We start from the raw sequence: 21,475 nt of genomic DNA on the forward strand, positions 1-21,475 counted from the left end.
AGGGTCTAACAGGAATCATACTGCAGTGTTTGGTACCCATCGGAAGAGTATTTAATTAGCAATATTCCGGTGTTGGTTTGGAGCGTATTAATCGCTCGTGCGAATAGTTATGGACATAAGAAGTTTATGTCCATTTCTATGATTTACACATACTCAGGTATGCGGCGGGAAACCCAGTTTCCCACCCACCTGAGCTGTTGGAAATCGTCACAGCCCACCTGTATGAACCACCCTATGACCTTTTGTTATGATGCAGGGCCGAATTCCTTCGGCCAATGGACAATGGGATTGTAGGACCAGGAGATTGCATTGTGTGTGGAGCATAAATAGGCAGGCCGACCATATCCAGCTCTCACTCTCTCATCAACGGTTATCTGCTGATAATCGGGAGCTGGATATCGAGGCGCTGGCGATCATACCCTTTGTGCGTAAGTTCTCTCCATAATCATTGTCTTTCTGCGAGCCAATCTCTCTCTCTCTCTCTCTCTATCTCTCTCTCTCCTCTTTTTCTCTTAAATGCCTTATAGTATTATAGTATTGTATCGTATTGCATTTAGGTCAGTGTAGTATTGTCTTTTTGTATTTATTGTTTAGTTCTGTGGTTAGGAAGTCTCTGTTATATTGTAGTGTATCATATGTACTGTTATCCCCTTTTACAAGTATATTAGACATAATACAGTTAATAGGCCTTGGAAACCTAAACCAGTATCTGTGTATTTTCTATAGTGATAAGTGTTCATTTGAGCGTCGGTGACGCTCATGCAGCTTTGTAGATAGTCAGGTTACACAAGGTTGCACTTACACCCAGTACTCACATTAAGGTATTCAGTGTATTTCATTGGTATAAGGTTTTAACATAAAGGTATAGTGTTGTGAGCGTCTGCATCGCTGGTGACCCCCTCGTGGTCTCTAGCGTACGCTACGTTACAGCGAATCTTTCCCCTAGACATAACCAATAACGTGTCCTGTGATCCCTGGGCCGTGAGCGAACGTGACGCCTGAGCGTCTCGCCTACGGCTGAGCGATCGTTACGCAACTAGCGTACCATTACGGTACTTCTTAAGTAAACAGCGTACAGTGTTCTTAGCTTCATAAAGGGTTGTTTATACGACAAAGGAATTTAGCATTGTCACACACTTGCACATTACATTTTCAGCATACTGAGTCTAGGAGAGAACTGTGTTTTAAAAACATTCTTTGGAAAAAACCATGGCCACTTTATTCCTAAATTGTCCCTTAGAGAGGTATGTGATAACCGAATACTTCCAATTAAATGATTTTAGATCCTGTCTTCCGCTGCACAAAATACAGACAATAAATACATCACTGTAAAATACATACAGGCAATAAATACATAATTGGAAAACTCTGTTATATCGCTTTACTCAGGGCCGGATTAAGCCTTGGGGGTGCCCGGGGCACTTAAGACAAGGGGGCCCCCGGTGGAAGGCAGCGGAGTGTATTTTAGATTGTGCATACCTCCCAACATGTCCCATTCCAGGAGGGACAAAATGCTCTCTACCTGCACTTCCTTCTTAATATATGATTGGTGTCACCTGTGTTGAACTATTTAATAGATAAGAAAGGTGTTTCAATACAGGTGATTGCAATCATAATTTAAGATAGCATGTTATCCCTCCAGGACTGGGTCATGTTAGGATGTATGGATTGTGTATACAGGTTGAGTATCCCTTATCCAAAATGCTTGGGACCAGAGGTATTTTGGATATGGGATTTTTCCGTATTTTGGAATAATTGCATACCATAATGAGATATCATGGTGATGGGACCCAAGTCTAAGCACAGAATGTATTTATGTGTCATATACACCTTATACACACAGCCTGAATGTCATTTTAGCCAATATTTTTTATAACTTTGTGCATTAAACAAAGTGTGTGTACATTCACACAATTCATTTATGTTTCTTATACACCTTATACACACAGCCTGAAGGTCATTTAATACAATATTTTTAATAACTTTGTGTATTAAACAAAGTTTGTGTACATTGAGCCATCAAAAAACAAAAGTTTCACTATCTCACTCTCGCTCAAAAAAGTCCGTATTTCGGAATATTCCGTATTTCGGATATTTGGATATGGGATACTCAACCTGTATTTAATTTAATCCAATGGGGTATATTATATTTAAACTAATAGTTAAATAAGGTATACAGGTTACATAGGACCCAGACACCCAGGCAGGGAGGAGGAGAACCTGGAATCCCTGTGTCACTTACAGCTCTCTCCCACCTCCTATCTCTCCTCTGATCGGAAAGCTCAATCGGTAGCTCATAAAACCTGATACTCTGCCTGCAATGCATACTGCCCTGCTCACATTCTAGACTGCCCTGCTCGCATTCTAGACTGCCCTGCTCGCATTCTAGACTGCCCTGCTCACATTCTGGCTGTCTGGTTCTGCTACTGCATGAGAGGGAAAGCTAGCAATGTCGGTGTGCTCTGGCTGGAGGGCCCCCTAACAAAGGGGGCCCAGGGTACTGTATGCCCTGTGACCCCCCCTTAATCTGGCTATGGCTTTACTTAAGCAGACAGTTGGGCCGGATGTAATGACGCGAGGTACGGTGGCAATATGGAATGTCGGCCAAACTCGTATGTTTTTTAAAGGGGCAATCACTTACAAGGCATGGTTTTGCCTTGTGATTGCCCTTTTAAAAAAACGTCTGAATTCGGTCGGCATCTCGCACGGCCGCCAAACTCAGGCGTCATTACATCCTGCCCTTTTGTTGGAAAATAAGTCTATTTTGAGTTAGTAATGTCTAATGCAAAATACAATCACACATGACTTTTAACTTCCGCTTTAATCTCTGATCAACTGGTGTTATCATCAAAATGTATTTTAGAAAGTCACTTAGACATTTATAGTAGGTTTAAAACCTTGGATTCCTGGCTGACTTGGTAAGATTATGCTTTTAAAGCTGCATAGAAACACCTAAATGCCTTTTTAAATGCTCCTTTTTACTTCAACACAGCCTGACAATTTAATGTGTTTTCTTTATGCTGGTGGGCTACCGATGAACAAGGGTGTGCACAGCTTTTATAAAACAACATCCCAATCAGATAAAGACTAAGGCTTCTGAGTAGCTTTTTGTTCACTGCTACTGACGTAAATTTGTTGAAACTAGCTATTTTTTTGAGTGTTAAAGGTCACGTCACTTTCCAACAGTATTTCTTTTCAAGAAAAGCAGACTTACTGTAGTGTACACTTTTCTGTAAGTTGCGTCTGCAGTATGAAACCGTGCTTTGTTCAGTGAAGTGATCTCCTGTCTTGGGCCATAAAACAAGTCTGAAGGACCCCAGAAAAAGGTCAATATTTCAAAGAGTCATTTTATGGGTATTAAAGCAGTTTGATCCAAGAGAAACCGCAGAATGAAGGCATTAATGCAAACATATCAAAAGAAGTCAATAAATCAAGCAATGTACGAAGATTTTCAAAATATATTAAGCTACAAAACTGTGTCTGTCTTTGAGACATGTAACTTGTATGCTGTATTGCAAATGAGCCATCATGCAGTACTGAATAGCTTCATTCCTAAAATATATTTAAAATATAAGTATTTGACTTTAAAAAACCAAGATGCATCTAATTGTTACTTTTTACATTTGATCTTAGCCTCAAGAGATGACAAAATCCTTTGGCCCTGTTTCCACTCTCATATTAATACTAGCCAAACAAGGTGCAGAATGATTTGAATGATGGAATGCTGAGAAACCATAAGCCCACTTCCTATAAAATAATTAAATCTGATTACACTACACATATATATAGCAAAAGCAATATTGGTAAAATAAAATGCAATGGACCTTTTTCAGGTTTGGTAGCAAACCAAAAAGCACACTAATGGGCAAAACCATGTGCAGTGCAGGTGGGGCAGATGTAACGTGTGTAGAGAGATTTAGATTTGTGTGGAGTGTGTTCAACTAAAATCTAAATTGCAGTGTAAAATAAATCAGCCAGTATTTACCCTGCACAGAAACAATATAACCCACCCAAATCTAACTCTCTCTGCAAATGTTATATCTGCCACACCTGCAGTGCAACGTGGTTTTGCCCATTAGTGTGCTTTTTTGGTTTGCTAACAAACCTGAATAACCCCCCAATGTCCAATAGTCTATTTGAAATAATTTGATCTTAACTGGCTAAACTAATAAATTATTATGATTATGATTATTTTCTTTTATTTATAAGGCACCAAAAGTGTCCTATGTGCTGTACAAAAGAATTAGAAATATATCTCCCTGAGTAAGCTGTCATCTGTAATGACACTGACATGCCCTAACATAGGCCCTCATTCCGAGTTGATCGCTCGCTAGCTACTTTTAGCAGCCCTACAAACACATAGTCGCAACCCACGGGGGAGTGTATTTTCGCTTTACAGGAGTGCGAACGCCTGTGCAGCCGAGCAGCAGCAAACACATTTTGTGCAGAACAAGACCAACCCCGTAGTTACTTATCCTGTGCGATAATTGCTGCGACGAAGGTCCTGGTATTGACGTCAGATACCCGCCCAGCAAACGCCCGGCCACACCTGCGTTTTTCCAAACACTTCCAGAAAATGGTCAGTTGACACCCAGAAACACCCACTTCCTGTCAATCTCCTTGCGTCCGCCAGTGCGACTGGAAGTGTCGCTAGAACCTGTGCAAAACCATGATGCTCTTTGTACTTGTACATTGCAGTGCATACGCATGCGCAAATTAGCCCCGTTCTGCCATAATCGCTGCGCTGCGAAAATCCGTAGCGAGCGATCAACTCGGAATGACCCCCATAGTGCACTAGTGATTTGGCAGCAGACATAGGCGTGCGCAGCACATTTTATTAGGGGTGCACTGTCGGAAAGGCGTGACTAGCACCGCCCATAACACATGTCAAGAATCACCAATCAGGCATGTCAAGCACTGCATATTGGCACTCACTGCAAACTAAATAATATAGAAATTTTGATTAAATAGAGTGTACAGTGAGGCTGGCAGTCAGGCAGATGCTTGTGTCAGTAATGGTGCTGGACTGGTGTGTGTTAATCCTGCCAGGCGGCGGTTCCATCCAGTCACGCATGTTCCTTCTGCAGCTGCTCCTCTTAGGTGGATGATCCTACACATATCTTTGCACTACTTCCCCCCTCGATCCACTACATCACTTCTTATACCCAGAGCCGGCCCTAACCAATACGATGCCCTAGGCAAGATTTTGGCTGGTGACCCCTAGCGCCACCGCTGGTTCCGCCTCTGACCTTGCACCTCTTTCCCAGCACCATCACCCCTCACCCATAGCAGTCCTTATTTTGGGGTTTGTACCCCCTATATTTGAAATAGGAACAGTTCCCAAATTTCGCGCACAGCCCAAAAAGGAGTGTGTTTTTGCTGGCAAGGGGCATGGCCACACAATAGTATCCCCAATTCCAATTACTCCACACAGTACTGCAACTTTATTCACATTTGATCATGCGATAGTGTCCATAATTCATATTACATCCCACAGTAGTATCACTTTACCTAATAAACGTTACTCCTCACAGTAGTGTCCCTTATTCACATTACATCACACTGAAATGCTCCTTATTCACATTACACCACACCCTACCACTCTTTATTCACATTAGACGACACAGTAGTGCTCTTTCTATACGCAACGCCACATAGTAGAGCACCTTATACACATAATGCCACACATTAGTAATGCATTTATACTCATAATTCTACACAGTAATGCCCCTTGCACATATGAGATACATTATTAATGTCCTTATAAACATAATGCACCTTACACATTATACACATATGCTGCACATTATTAATGCCCTTATACACATAATGACATGCATGGTGCCCCCTACACATTTGCTGCACATTATTAGTGCCCCTATACACATAATGACACACGTACAGTAGTACCCTGTTACACATATGCTGCACATTATTAATGCCCTTATACACATAATGACACACATAGTGGCCCTTTACACATATGTTGCACATTATTAATGCATTTTTTACATGACACACATAATGCTCCTTACACATATTCCGAACACTACTGCACACCAACCCACTCACATGCACACAGCACTCACACTGCCACTAACACTGCGACCTCTGCCTCTGCTTGGAAACAGATGTGTCCTCATAAATCTTGCCTCAATGCTAACATCGAGCACATTATTTTAATGAAAATGCATCTTATTTGCATTGCTATGTGGCTAGGATGCACAAGCAGCTTCTGCTGATTAAAATGATATGCGGCTTGCCTATATACTGTGTGAGACTGTGGCTGTATCTGCATATGAAATGCTACACACAGAATATAGGCATGCCGCATATCATTTTAATCAGCAGAAGCTGCTGATGCCCCTCGGCATATCAAATGCCCTAGGCAATTGCCTAGTTTGCCTATGCCTATGGTCGGCTCTGCTTATACCTCCCCTAAAGCTCCACAACCTCCCACCCTCCTCTGATGCTCTGCATTGTAAGGGGGGGGGGGGGGGGGGGCAAGAGGTGATGTGGAGCCTTAAAGGTGACTTGGTCCTCCGCATCGACTCTTTGAATCGCTTATCACCCCTACTGATCCTTCACATCGTCCATCACATCCCGATTCATACATATCACCTATCGTACCCACTGATCTTCAAGATAACTTATCTCCTCCACCTCACCTATTGCCTCCTGACCCTCAATATCCCCTCTCGCACACCTGATCCTACAAATCCACTCACACCCTAATTCTCCAAAGTCATCTCTCACCCATTTACCTTCATATTATCCACATTACCTAACACCTCACCAGTGTACTGCCAGGACACCTCTCCCACGACCCTCCACTCCCTAGGACGGAATAACCCCCACCCCTAAAAAGAGATCATCATCTTTCCTTAACACTAAATCCCAGATTTATCAAGCCTTGTAAAGTGATAAATAGCATGGTGATAAACTACCAACCAATCAGCTCCTCATTGTCATTTTGCAAACACAGCTTGTAACATGGCAGTTAGATGCTGGTTGGTTGGTACGTTATCACTGTGTTATTTATCACTCTACAAGGCTTGATAAATCTGGGTTTAAATAACTTCCCTCCCCCTGACACAGACCATCTCTCCCTAGCACAGAATAGCAACCCCAGATAGCTTCTCATCTCCCCTTAGCATGGTATCCCCTCACCCATAGACAGATCATCTCCCCTTAGCGTAGTTTCCCCTTCCCCTCAGACAGATCATCTCCCCTTAGTGTAGTATCCCCTTCCCCTCAGACAGATCATCTCCCCTTAGTGTAGTATCCCCTTCCCCTCAGACAGATCATCTCCCCTTAGTGTAGTATCCCCTTCCCCTCAGACAGATCATCTCCCCTTAGTGTAGTATCCCCTTCCCCTCAGACAGATCATCTCCCCTTAGTGTAGTATCCCCTTCCCCTCAGACAGCTCATCTCCCCTTAGTGTAGTATCCCCTTCCCCTAAGACAGATCATCTCCCCTTAGTACAGAATACAGGACCGTGATTTGGAACCTCTGCGCTATCAGATGTAATTGGTAATGAAGTTAGAGAAATACAGTAAATCACAGTGCAAGTGAAACTAGATAGGTAAATGCAACTCTCTGAGGAAATTTGCATGGATGCCACGATGCACATCAGACTGATGATTTAACTTATCTACCTCCTATAACAGTTTTTGGTTGTGTCTTGATGTGATGTGAACACTATTGTATTCAGAGCCTTCACCCTTCCCTTGAAGGCATTACCATACTGGAAGGCTTATTATTTCCACTGTCACAGCTGTTTTGCCAGCACAAGCCACAGCTGCCACCATTACGTTTGTGGTTCATTACTCCTGGCTATGCAGTTATATGAATGAACTGCCAGTGTCTGTCAGTCACTTTTTTAAGTAATGAACATTTCTTTGGGGGGTACACGGCCATTACAATAATCATGCGCATATCCAAGAGAAATATCGAAAACTTTCCTATGAATACAGGTGTCGATCTCCTGAATTCACACATTGGGCGATATCCTATTAGCCTGGATGCCGCTTTGGTCGATCAAAAGGGCTGGTCATTATCACTGTATCCAATTAGAGGAATTTTGATTGGCCGCAATTTGACCCGCCATTGCACAAAAAGAAAACGTGGCCCCTTATCTTGGAGTATCTTGGATTATGCTCGAGTGCCTGAGGCACCCACAGCATAATCCCTGATAAATGCCGGCATTGGGAGAAAATGATCCCAGCATCGGGGCTAATAAGGGCACCCCAGGCGATCCTATTAGCAGCGGTAAAATACCACTGCAGTGCTAATAGGATACCGCCCATTATATACATGAGCCCCTAGCAAGACTATTATATATACTGTTGGGACATCAGACCGCTATCTGAATGATTATATATTGGAGCAATAGACCCCATTATAAACCATTCATTCCAGTGTTTTCCTGGTTAACCTGAGACTTGCATATCAATACCTCAGTATACCCCTATACCTCAATACCTCTTTTTCATTATATAAATGTAAATATATATACCTGCCATCCTGACACTGAATACATGTTTTACTCAACATAAATTCTGATACTGGACACAGCTACTGCATCCAATAAAGGAGTCTGCAATTTAATACATTTTGTTTCTATACTGGATCATTCTTGTTACTGGTAATAAGTAAATTATTTCCTATATTGCCCATTGGACAGTTATTTTAACAAGTCTACTACCTATATAAAGGCACAAACTCCTAATTAAGTACTTAGACCCAGATTTATCAAGCCTTGGAGAGTGATAAAGTGCAGACAACGTTGATGGCATTTTGTCATCTATGTCATGACTAGTGGCAGCAGCTTCAGCACTAGGAGGAAGTGGTTCTTGATCTTTCCCTATTTTATCCTCCAAATTTTTGTTCTCCATTATTTTTCTGGAGTTATATAACAATATGCAGCACAGGAGAGCGTACCTCTACACCACACAGGGCAAACCCTGTGAAAATTATTTGGAATAAATATTAATAACCCCTTTATTTGGAGTAAATAATATACAGCACAGGAGAGCACCAATGAACATATATGGCAGCACCACTGGACTGGATTTATACAGCAGTAACACAGGACTGATATGGCAGTACCCCTGGACTTAGATGGCAGTACAACTGGTGGATTGGATTTATACAGCAGTATCACTGGATTTATATGGCAGTACCACTGGACTTATATGGCAGTACCACTGGACTGGATTTATACGGCAGTACCACTGGACTTATATGGCAGTATCATTGGACTAATATAGCAGTACCACTGGACTTATTCGGCAGTACCACTGGACTGGATTTATACGGCAGTACCACTGGATTTATATGGCAGTACCACTGGACATATACAGCAGTATCACTGGAATTATATGGCAGTACCACTGGACATATACGGCAGTATCACTGGATTTATACAGCAGTACCACTGGACATATATGGCAGTATCACTGGAATTATACGGCAGTACAGCTGGACTTATACTGCAGTATCACTGGACTGGATTTATGTGGCAGTACCACTGGACATTTACGGCAGTACCACTGGACTTATAAGGCAGTACCACTGGACTGGATTTATACTGCAGTACCACTGGATTTATACGGCAGTACCACTGGACATATACGGTAGTACTACTGGACATATACGGCAGTACCACTGTACCTACACGGCAGTAACACTGGACATATATGGCAGTACCACTGGATTTATACGGCAGTATCACTGGAATTATATGACAGTACCACTGGACTTATACGGCAGTACCACTGGACTGGATTTATACGGCAGTACCACTGGACTTATACGGCAGTACCACTGGACTTATATGGCAGTACCACTGGACTTATACGGCAGTATCACTGGAATTATATGGCAGTACCACTGGACTTATATGGCAGTACCACTGGACTTATACGGCTGTACCAGTGGACATATATGGCAGTACCATTGGACTTATACGCAAGTATCACTGGACTGGATTTATACAGCAGTACCACTGGACTTATATGGCAGTACCACTGGACTGGATTTATATGGCATTACCACTGGATTTATATGGCAGTACCAATGGATTTATACGGCAGCACCACTGGACTTATACGGCAGTACCACTGGACTTATATGGCAGTACCACTGTATTTATACAGCAGTATCACTGGACTGGATTTTACCACTGGACTGAATTTATACGGCAGTACCACTGGATTTATACGGCAGTACCACTGGACATATATGGCAGTATCACTGAAATTATATGGCAGAGCCACTGGACATATATGGCAGTATCACTGGATTTATACGACAGTACCACTGGACATATACGGCAGTATCACTGGACTTATACGACAGTATCACTGGACTTATACGGCAGTACCACTGGACTTATACAGCAACACAGGACATATGGCAGCAGAGGTCACCACCACTGTGACTGGACTGATGCAGCACAAGACACCACCACTGGACTGATGCAGCACAACACAGCCCTGGAATGACACACATAAGACAGAGCAGTTCGCCACACCACTTGCCCACACAGACAGACACTGAGGAGAGAGACACGTCCTCTCGCTACACTTTCCAGGACTGGAGTGAAAATGGCGGTGATGCACGGCTCTATATATGGAATCTAAAACCCGTGAGAATCCAACAGCGGGATGATGACATTATGCCTCGTTCTGGTTTCCGAGTCAGGCAGGAAAAACCGAGCCGGGCTCGAATCCGGGCTCGGGAAGTGATGTTTGGTAGGGTTCGGTTCTCAGAGTACCGAACCCGCTCATCTCTAGTTCCTACTCATGTCTGCAGTGCTGGAGCAGGACTCATTGCTGCCTTGAGCAAGCCCCATCCCCCAAGCATGTGACACACAGCTCTACACACTACAGGGTACTTGTCCAGACATCCTTTGGATGCTCTGAGTAACGTTCATTCATGCTAATGTTTGCAGGTTGCCCTCTTTGACCTCTTGCTACTAAATGCAGGGTTGTGGGGCAGCACCACTCTTACACCCCTCCCCAGTGCAGGATGCACCAAAAATTCTAGCACCGCCCAGAGCATCCTTAGGATGTTCTGGGCACCCCTACAAGCTGCAAGGTGTGTCCAGAGAATTCAGAGGAAGCCCTGGCCAGCTCTGCAACAGCAATACTGGCTAGGTGCCATTTCAGGCACATTGCAAGCCAAATGCAATGGTGCTGCCACTGGGTACAGCGCACTAGACGATGGTATTGCTCATACATCCTTAATTGCTGCCCTGCCCTTTCCTACGCCCTGCCTGACTGATTCAAGTTGTGTTACAATACATTGCGAGAGTGATCCATTTGCTAGATATCCCAGCAAATAATGCAGAATCAGCGGTCAGCTTATGGAAGTTGTATTAGTTCTGTAATGACTACATAATCGTCATATTGATTGCACACTGCAGTCATACAAAGTGTGTTGAGTCTTGAAATTGTTTTTGTAAAATGTACATTCTTGTTGAGATTGAGTGTATGCCACTTGAGGAAGCAGGAATGCAGTAAGTTAATGGCTGAACAATACACTCAAGTTATACAGACAAATAAACAAAAAAGTCTATGTTATTAACTTTAAGTGCAGTTTGCACTAAACCACAATAACCCTTCAGATACTTGCTTTTTAAAAAACAGTAGTTACAAATAGAGAGAGTACGCAAACCACAGCGCTCAATATAGTAACCAAGTTAACACCAATGTGAAGACTGAATAAAAAAATCAATCACCCCGAATGGATCCTGGAGTTCTTGATAACCTCCTTCCGGTGACGGCGCATGATGCACATACGAAGGATTGGTGCAAATCACCGGCATTCATCCCAGGTGTTTTGGATTACATCTTGAATAAAAGGACTAGCTGGCAGAGCCTGAGACACACTTCTGACGAAGGACGCAAGTCTGAAACGTGTTAAGCTTGGCTCTGACTCCCCGTGCCTGGCTCCGACGTGAGCTGTTTCCCTGGATAGTTTATAGCACAGGTTCTCAAACTCGATCCTCAGTAAACCACACAGTGCATGTTTTGCAGGTCTCCTCACAGAAACGCAAGTGAAATAATTAGCTCCACCTGTGGACCTTTTAAAATGTGTCAGTGAGTAATTAATACACCTGTGCACCTGCTGGGTTACCTGCAAAACATGCACTGTGTGTGCCCCCGAGGACCGAGTTTGAGAACCCCTGGTTTATAGGATCTGGACCTGTTTACCATATTTTGTCCTGTATTACATCTTTGAGACCCAGGATACAGCCCTGTCGCTGCTAAGCCATTGTGGGATATTCTATGGTGCATTTTATCATTTGTATTGTAAGTGCATTCTATATTAAATGTGGTTTCACTCTGCACTAGGGAGGCCAATCCCGGGATCGGGATCGACGGGATCCCGGGATTTGGGCCCAAAAATGCCGGGATTTGAATCCCGGGATTGGAGCATCCAATCCCGGGATTCACGGGATTACACTGCGCATGTGCGGGAGGGAGTGTGTGTAAGTAATACTACATACAATTAGGCGGGTGGCAGCCATAGACAAACGCTGAACGCGGCGGCACTTCAAATGTGGCGCCGACCGCAAGCCAATCAGAGCTGGCGGACCGGCAGCCAATCAGGGAAGCTGCCGCTGCCAATCAGGAGCGACTGCTGCGGCCGCTTCCATGATTGGCTGCTGGTCCGCCAGCTCTGGTTGGCTGGCGGCCGGCGCTTCATTTGAAATGCCGCCATGTTCAGTGTGTCCATGGCTGGCGCCCACCTAATAGTAAGTGGTATTACTTACACCCACCCTCCCTCCGTGCAGTGCTAACAACCTCCCTCCCGCGCCGCTACCAACCCTCCCCGCTACCTACATCCTCCCGCCCAGCTACCTACATCCTCCCGCACAGCTACCTACACCCTGCCGCACCGCTACCTACATCCTCCCGCCCAGCTACCTACACCCTCCCGCACCGCTACCTACACCCTCCCGCCCAGCTACCTACACCATCCAGCACCGCTACCTACATCCTCCCGCCCAGCTACCTACACCCTCCCGCCCTGCTACCTACACCCTCCCTCCCTTCCCCGCCGCTACCTACACCCTCCCACACCACTACCTACCCTCCAGCGCTGCTCCCCACACCCTTCTTCACTGATCCCTACTGCAATCCCGGGATCCCGGGATTGAGCGTTTTTCAATCCCGAATCCCGGGATTTAAAAAACGGTCCAGGATTGGCCTCCCTACTCTGCACTATCTGCATCTTTTCTATTCCCGGTTCTGCATGCCGCTCAGGGAAATCCCTGTGACAGCTAGATGCACTATTTGGATCTCTACAGTACCGTGAAATTATTATATGCGCTATTATTCATCTCTATTGTAAGTGCAAATCTGGAGTAAACATGGGTCACATGTGAAAACGTGTTGCACTATTTCTTGTTCTTTCTGTTCTCAATTTATGTGATTGAGATACTGGTTATCAAGAACTCCAGGATCCATTCGGGGTGATTGATTTTTTGTTCAGTTTTCACATTGGTGTTAACTTGGTTACTATATTGAGCGCTGTGGTTTGTGTATTATCTATCACTAAACAGATAAAAGCATATTCAATTACTTACTGATTTTATTTAAATTATAGCAAAGTTTTCAGATAAGTACACTGTCAATAAACAAGCCACAAAATTGACTGTGGATGATTGCTAAGAGTGGCACTGTAAATGCTGTTAAGATGTCAAGAGAGATTCAGAAATAGCATTGTCGAAGCAGAAAAAAGTGGGAGAGAGTGTCAGCTCTGAGGTCAGGTACTGCTGCAATATGAGATGTAATAAAGGGCCTAATTCAGATCTGATCGCAGCAGCAAATTTGTTAGCAAATGGGCAAAACCATGGCCCTCATTCCGAGTCGTTCGCTCGGTATTTTTCATCGCATCGCAATGAAAATCCGCTTAGTACGCATGCGCAATATTCGCACTGCGACTGCGCCAAGTAATTTAACAATGAAGATAGTATTTTTACTCACGGCTTTTTCATCGCTCCGGCGATCGTAATGTGATTGACAGGAAATGGGTGTTACTGGGCGGAAACACGGCGTTTTATGGGCGTGTGGATGAAAACGCTACCGTTTCCGGAAAAAACGCAGGAGTGGCTGGAGAAACGGGGGAGTGTCTGAGCGAACGCTGGGTGTGTTTGTGACGTCAAACCAGGAACGACAAGCACTGAACTGATCGCACAGGCAGAGTAAGGTTGAAGTTACTCAGAAACTGCAAAGTAGTGTGTAATCGCAATATTGCGAATACATCGGTCGCAATTTTAAGAAGCTAAGATACACTCCCAGTAGGCGTAGGCTTAGCGTGTGTAACTCTGCTAAATTCGCCTTGCGACCGATCAACTCGGAATGAGGGCCCATGTGCACTGCAGGTGGGACAGATATAACATGTGCAGAGAGAGTTAGATTTGGGTGGGTTATTTTGTTTCTGTTCAGGGTAAATACTGGCTGCTTTATTTTTACACTGCAATTTAGATTTTAGTTTGAACACACAACACCCAAATCTAACTCTCTCTGCACATGTTATATCTGCCTCCCCTGCAGTGCACATGGTTTTACCCAACTGCTAACAAATTTGCTGCTACTATCAGGTCTGTATTACCTCGATTATACATTATAGGGAGTAGTTGTGAATGCCATATAATCAGGGCCGGCGACAGGGGGTGGTCAAAGGGGGCACTTGTACCAGGCCCCAAGACTCAGAGGGGCCCCAAGGATTCGCCACTTAGTACCCTGCAGTGATGTGAGCCGTCTTGTCCAAATAGGGCAGCGAGCTGTAGCCGGAGTGACAGGAGCCTCTCACACACAGTGACTGTGTGGCGCGAGTGTGCATCCACTCTTCTGGGTCCAACTTAGTTATGGGACATGGCAGCAGCTTCCCTGGCCAGATTTCCCATGCCCTGCGCCAGCCTTTTCTAGTGGGGTGTGAGGGCCGCATGATACCTTCTGTGCGATGTTCAGGTCTAGGTATTGGGGAGTGCAGCACAGGTGAGTCTTTCCCCATTGTAAGAGTGTCTTATATATAATTTGATGTGGCCCCAGAGATATCACTGTTCCGGGCCCCATGATTCCTTTTGACGGGCCTTGCATATAATGCAGAGAGCATCAGTGACTGCCATACAATACAGAGAGCAGTTGTGACCATCAGTGCCGTAACTAGGTATTTTAGCGCTGTGTGCAAGAAACGGCATTGGCGCTCCCCCCTACACAAGATAGGTGTGTGGAAAATATATAGGGGCGTGGCTTCATGGGGAAGGGGCGTGGCCACAAAATAATATCAGTTCATACTACGGTGCATAGTAATCTCCATTATTCAAATTACGCTGCACAGTAGCGCCACTACACCAGGTAGAGCCCCTTTTTACTAGTGATGTGCACCGGAAATTTTTCGGGTTTTGTGTTTTGGTTTTGGATTCGGTTCCGCGGCCGTGTTTTGGATTCGGACGCGTTTTAGCAAAACCTCCATGAAAATTTTTTGTCGGATTCGGGTGTGTTTTGGATTCGGGTGTTTTTTTACAAAAAACCCTCAAAAACAGCTTAAATCATAGAATTTGGGGGTCATTTTGATTAGTGATGAGCGGGTTCGGTTCCTCGGAATCCGAACCCCCCCGAACTTCAGCCTTTTTACACGGGTCCGAGGCAGACTCGGATCTTCCCGCCTTGCTCGGTTAACCCGAGCGCGCCCGAACGTCATCATCCCGCTGTCGGATTCTCGCGAGGCTCAGATTCTATCGCGAGACTCGGATTCTATATAAGGAGCCGCGCGTCGCAGCCATTTTCACACGTGCATTGAGATTGATAGGGAGAGGACGTGGCTGGCGTCCTCTCCGTTTAGAATAGAAATAGATAGAGAGTGAGAGTGAGACACTTGATTTACTGGAGTTTAGGATTACTCAGAGAGTGCAGAGTTTACTAGTGACTGACCAGTGACCACCAGTGCAGTTTTATTATTATTTAATATAATCCGTTCTCTGCCTGAAAAAAAACGATACACAGTGACACAGTGAACCATATCTGTGCTCAGCCTCAGTGTGCTGCATCATCTATGTATATCTGACTGTGCTGAGTGCTCACTGCTCACACAGCTTAATTGTGGGGGAGACTGGGGAGCAGTTATAGCAGGAGTACAGTGCACACTTTTGCTGCCAGAGTGCCACTGCCAGTGTGACTGACCAGTGACCACTGACCACCAGTATATTGTGATTGTCTGCCTGAAAAAGTTAAACACTCGTCGTGTGGTGTTTTTATTCTATAAACGCATTCTACTGACAGTGTCCAGCAGGTCCGTCATTATATAATATATACCTGTCCTGCAGTAGTGATATATATATATATTTTTTATATCATTATCATCCAGTCTATATTAGCAGCAGACGCAGTACGGTAGTCCACGGCTGTAGCTACCTCTGTGTCGGCAGTCGCTCGTCCATCCATAATTGTATACCACCTACCTGTGGTGTTTTTTTTTTTCTTCTATCTTCTTGATACTAGTAGCTTACTTTAGGAGTCTGCAGTGCTGACAGTGTCCAGCAGGTCCGTCATTATATAATATATACCTGTCCTGCAGTAGTGATATATATATATTTTTTATATCATTATCATCCAGTCTATATTAGCAGCAGACGCAGTACGGTAGTCCACGGCTGTAGCTACCTCTGTGTCGGCAGTCGCTCGTCCATCCATAATTGTATACCACCTACCTGTGGTGTTTTTTTTTTTTCTATCTTCTTGATACTAGTAGCTTACTTTAGGAGTCTGCAGTGCTGACAGTGTCCAGCAGGTCCGTCATTATATAATATATACCTGTCCGGCTGCAGTAGTGATATATATATATTTTTTATATCATTATCATCCAGTCTATATTAGCAGCAGACGCAGTACGGTAGTCCACGGCTGTAGCTACCTCTGTGTCGGCAGTCGCTCGTCCATCCATAATTGTATACCACCTACCTGTTGTGTTTTTTTTTTTCTATCTTCTTGATACCGGTAGCTTACTTTAGGAGTCTGCAGTGCTGACAGTGTCCAGCAGGTCCGTCATTATATAATATATACCTGTCCGGCTGCAGTAGTGATATATATATTTTTTTTATATCATTATCATCCAGTCTATATTAGCAGCAGACGCAGTACGGTAGTCCACAGCTGTAGCTACCTCTGTGTCGGCAGTCGCTCGTCCATCCATAAGTATACTAGTATCCATCCATCTCCATTGTTTACCTGAGGTGCCTTTTAGTTGTGCCTATTAAAATATGGAGAACAAAAATGTTGAGGTTCCAAAAATAGGGAAAGATCAAGATCGACTTCCACCTCGTGCTGAAGCTGCTGCCACTAGTCATGGCCGAGACGATGAAATGCCATCAACGTCGTCTGCTAAGGCCGATGCCCAATGTTATAGTACAGAGCATGTAAAATCCAAAACACCAAATATCAGTAAAAAAAGGACTCAAAAATCTAAAATAAAATTGTCGGAGGAGAAGCGTAAACTTGCCAATATGCCATTTACCACACGGAGTGGCAAGGAACGGCTGAGGCCCTGGCCTATGTTCATGGCTAGTGGTTCAGCTTCACATGAGGATGGAAGCACTCAGCCTCTCGCTAGAAAAATGAAAAGACTCAAGCTGGCAAAAGCACAGCAAAGAACTGTGCGTTCTTCGAAATCACAAATCCACAAGGAGAGTCCAATTGTGTCGTTTGCGATGCCTGACCTTCCCAACACTGGACGTGAAGAGCATGCGCCTTCCACCATTTGCACGCCCCCTGCAAGTGCTGGAAGGAGCACCCGCAGTCCAGTTCCTGATAGTCAGATTGAAGATGTCAGTGTTGAAGTACACCAGGATGAGGAGGATATGGGTGTTGCTGGCGCTGGGGAGGAAATTGACCAGGAGGATTCTGATGGTGAGGTGGTTTGTTTAAGTCAGGCACCCGGGGAGACACCTGTTGTCCGTGGGAGGAATAGGGCCATTGACATGCCTGGTGAAAATACCAAAAAAATCAGCTCTTCGGTGTGGAAGTATTTCAACAGAAATGCGGACAACATTTGTCAAGCCGTGTGTTGCCTTTGTCAAGCTGTAATAAATAGGGGTAAGGACGTTAACCACCTCGGAACATCCTCCCTTATACGTCACCTGCAGCGCATTCATCATAAGTCAGTGACAAGTTCAAAAACTTTGGGCGACAGCGGAAGCAGTCCACTGACCAGTAAATCCCTTCCTCTTGTAACCAAGCTCACGCAAACCACCCCACCAACTCCCTCAGTGTCAATTTCCTCCTTCCCCAGGAATGCCAATAGTCCTGCAGGCCATGTCACTGGCAATTCTGACGAGTCCTCTCCTGCCTGGGATTCCTCCGATGCATCCTTGCGTGTAACGCCTACTGCTTCTGGCGCTGCTGTTGTTGCTGCTGGGAGTCGATGGTCATCCCAGAGGGGAAGTCGTAAGACCACTTTTACTACTTCCACCAAGCAATTGACTGTCCAACAGTCCTTTGCGAGGAAGATGAAATATCACAGCAGTCATCCTGCTGCAAAGCGGATAACTGAGGCCTTGGCATCCTGGGCGGTGAGAAATGTGGTTCCGGTATCCATCATTACTGCAGAGCCAACTAGAGACTTGTTGGAGGTACTGTGTCCCCGGTACCAAATACCATCTAGGTTCCATTTCTCTAGGCAGGCGATACCGAAAATGTACACAGACCTCAGAAAAAGACTCACCAGTGTCCTAAAAAATGCAGTTTTACCCAATGTCCACTTAGCCACGGACATGTGGACAAGTGGAGCAGGGCAGGCTCAGGACTATATGACTGTGACAGCCCACTGGGTAGATGTATGGACTCCCGCCGCAAGAACAGCAGCGGCGGCACCAGTAGCAGCATCTCGCAAACGCCAACTCTTTCCTAGGCAGGCTACGCTTTGTATCACCGCTTTCCAGAATACGCACACAGCTGAAAACCTCTTACGGCAACTGAGGAAGATCATCGCGGAATGGCTTACCCCAATTGGACTCTCCTGTGGATTTGTGGCATCGGACAACGCCAGCAATATTGTGTGTGCATTAAATCTGGGCAAATTCCAGCACGTCCCATGTTTTGCACATACCTTGAATTTGGTGGTGCAGAATTATTTAAAAAACGAGAGGGGCGTGCAAGAGATGCTGTCGGTGGCCAGAAGAATTGCTGGACACTTTCGGCGTACAGGCACCACGTACAGAAGACTGGAGCACCACCAAAAACGCCTGAACCTGCCCTGCCATCATCTGAAGCAAGAAGTGGTAACGAGGTGGAATTCAACCCTCTATATGCTTCAGAGGTTGGAGGAGCAGCAAAAGGCCATTCAAGCCTATACAACTGAGCACGATATAGGAGGTGGAATGCACCTGTCTCAAGCGCAGTGGAGAATGATTTCAACGTTGTGCAAGGTTCTGCAACCTTTTGAACTTGCCACACGTGAAGTCAGTTCAGACACTGCCAGCCTGAGTCAGGTCATTCCCCTCATCAGGCTTTTGCAGAAGAAGCTGGAGACATTGAAGGAGGAGCTAACACAGAGCGATTCCGCTAGGCATGTGGGACTTGTGGATGGAGCCCTTAATTCGCTTAACAAGGATTCACGGGTGGTCAATCTGTTGAAATCAGAGCACTACATTTTGGCCACCGTGCTCGATCCTAGATTTAAAACCTACCTTGGATCTCTCTTTCCGGCAGACACAAGTCTGCTGGGGTTCAAAATTGTCAAGTCAAGCGGAACGCGACCTGTCAACATCTCCTCCTTCACATTCTCCCGCAACTGGGGGTGCGAGGAAAAGGCTCAGAATTCCGAGCCCACCCGCTGGCGGTGATGCAGGGCAGTCTGGAGCGACTGCTGATGCTGACATCTGGTCCGGACTGAAGACCTGACAACGATTACGGATATGTCGTCTACTGTCACTGCATATGATTCTCTCCCCATTGAAAGAATGGTGGAGGATTATATGAGTGACCGCATCCAAGTAGGCACGTCAGACAGTCCGTACTTATACTGGCAGGAAAAAGAGGCAATTTGGAGGCCCTTGCACAAACTGGCTTTATTCTACCTAAGTTGCCCTCCCACAAGTGTGTACTCCGAAAGAGTGTTTAGTGCCGCCGCTCACCTTGTCAGCAATCGGCGTACGAGGTTACATCCAGAAAATGTGGAGAATATGATGTTCATTAAAATGAATTATAATCAATTCCTCCGTGGAGACATTCACCAGCAGCAATTGCCTCCACAAAGTACACAGGGAGCTGAGATGGTGGATTCCAGTGGGGACGAATTGATAATCTGTGAGGAGGGGGATGTACACGGTGATATATCGGAGGATGAAGATGAGGTGGACATCTTGCCTCTGTAGAGCCAGTTTGTGCAAGGAGAGATTAATTGCTTCTTTTTTGGTGGGGGTCCAAACCAACCCGTCATTTCAGTCACAGTCGTGTGGCAGACCCTGTCACTGAAATGATGGGTTGGTTAAAGTGTGCATGTCCTGTTTATACAACATAAGGGTGGGTGGGAGGGCCCAAGGACAATTCCATCTTGCACCTCTTTTTTCTTTCATTTTTCTTTGCGTCGTGCTGTTTGGGGAGTAGTTTTTGGAAGGGCCATCCTGCGTGACACTGCAGTGCCACTCCTAGATGGGCCAGGTGTTTGTGTCGGCCACTTGGGTCGCTTATCTTAGTCACACAGCTACCTCATTGCGCCTCTTTTTTTCTTTGCATCATGTGCTGTTTGGGGGGTGTTTTTTGGAAGGGCCATCCTGCATGACACTGCAGTGCCACTCCTAGATGGGCCAGGTGTTTGTGTCGGCCACTAGGGTCGCTTATCTTAGTCACACAGCTACCTCATTGCGCATCTTTTTTTTCTTCTTTGCGTCATGTGCTGTTTGGGGAGTAGTTTTTTGAAGGGCCATCCTGCGTGACACTGCAGTGCCACTCCTAGATGGGCCAGGTGTTTGTGTCGGCCACTAGGGTCGCTTAGCTTAGTCACACAGCTACCTCATTGCGCCTCTTTTTTTCTTTGCGTCATGTGCTGTTTGGGGGGTGTTTTTTGGAAGGGCCATCCTGCGTGACACTGCAGTGCCACTCCTAGATGTGCCAGGCGTTTGTGTCGGCCACTAGGGTCGCTTAGCTTACTCACACAGCTACCTCATTGCGCCTCTTGTTTTTCTTCTTTGCGTCATGTGCTGTTTGGGGAGTAGTTTTTTGAAGGGCCATCCTGCGTGACACTGCAGTGCCACTCCTAGATGGGCCAGGTGTTTGTGTCGGCCACTTGGGTCGCTGAGCTTAGTCATCCAGCGACCTCGGTGCAAATTTTAGGACTAAAAATAATATTGTGAGGTGTGAGGTGTTCAGAATAGACTGAAAATGAGTGGAAATTATGGTTATTGAGGTTAATAATACTTTGGGATCAAAATGACCCCCAAATTCTATGATTTAAGCTGTTTTTT

The sequence above is a fragment of the Pseudophryne corroboree genome, chromosome 3, assembly GCF_028390025.1.
Source record: "Pseudophryne corroboree isolate aPseCor3 chromosome 3, aPseCor3.hap2, whole genome shotgun sequence".
Classification (NCBI taxonomy): Eukaryota; Metazoa; Chordata; class Amphibia; order Anura; family Myobatrachidae; genus Pseudophryne; species Pseudophryne corroboree.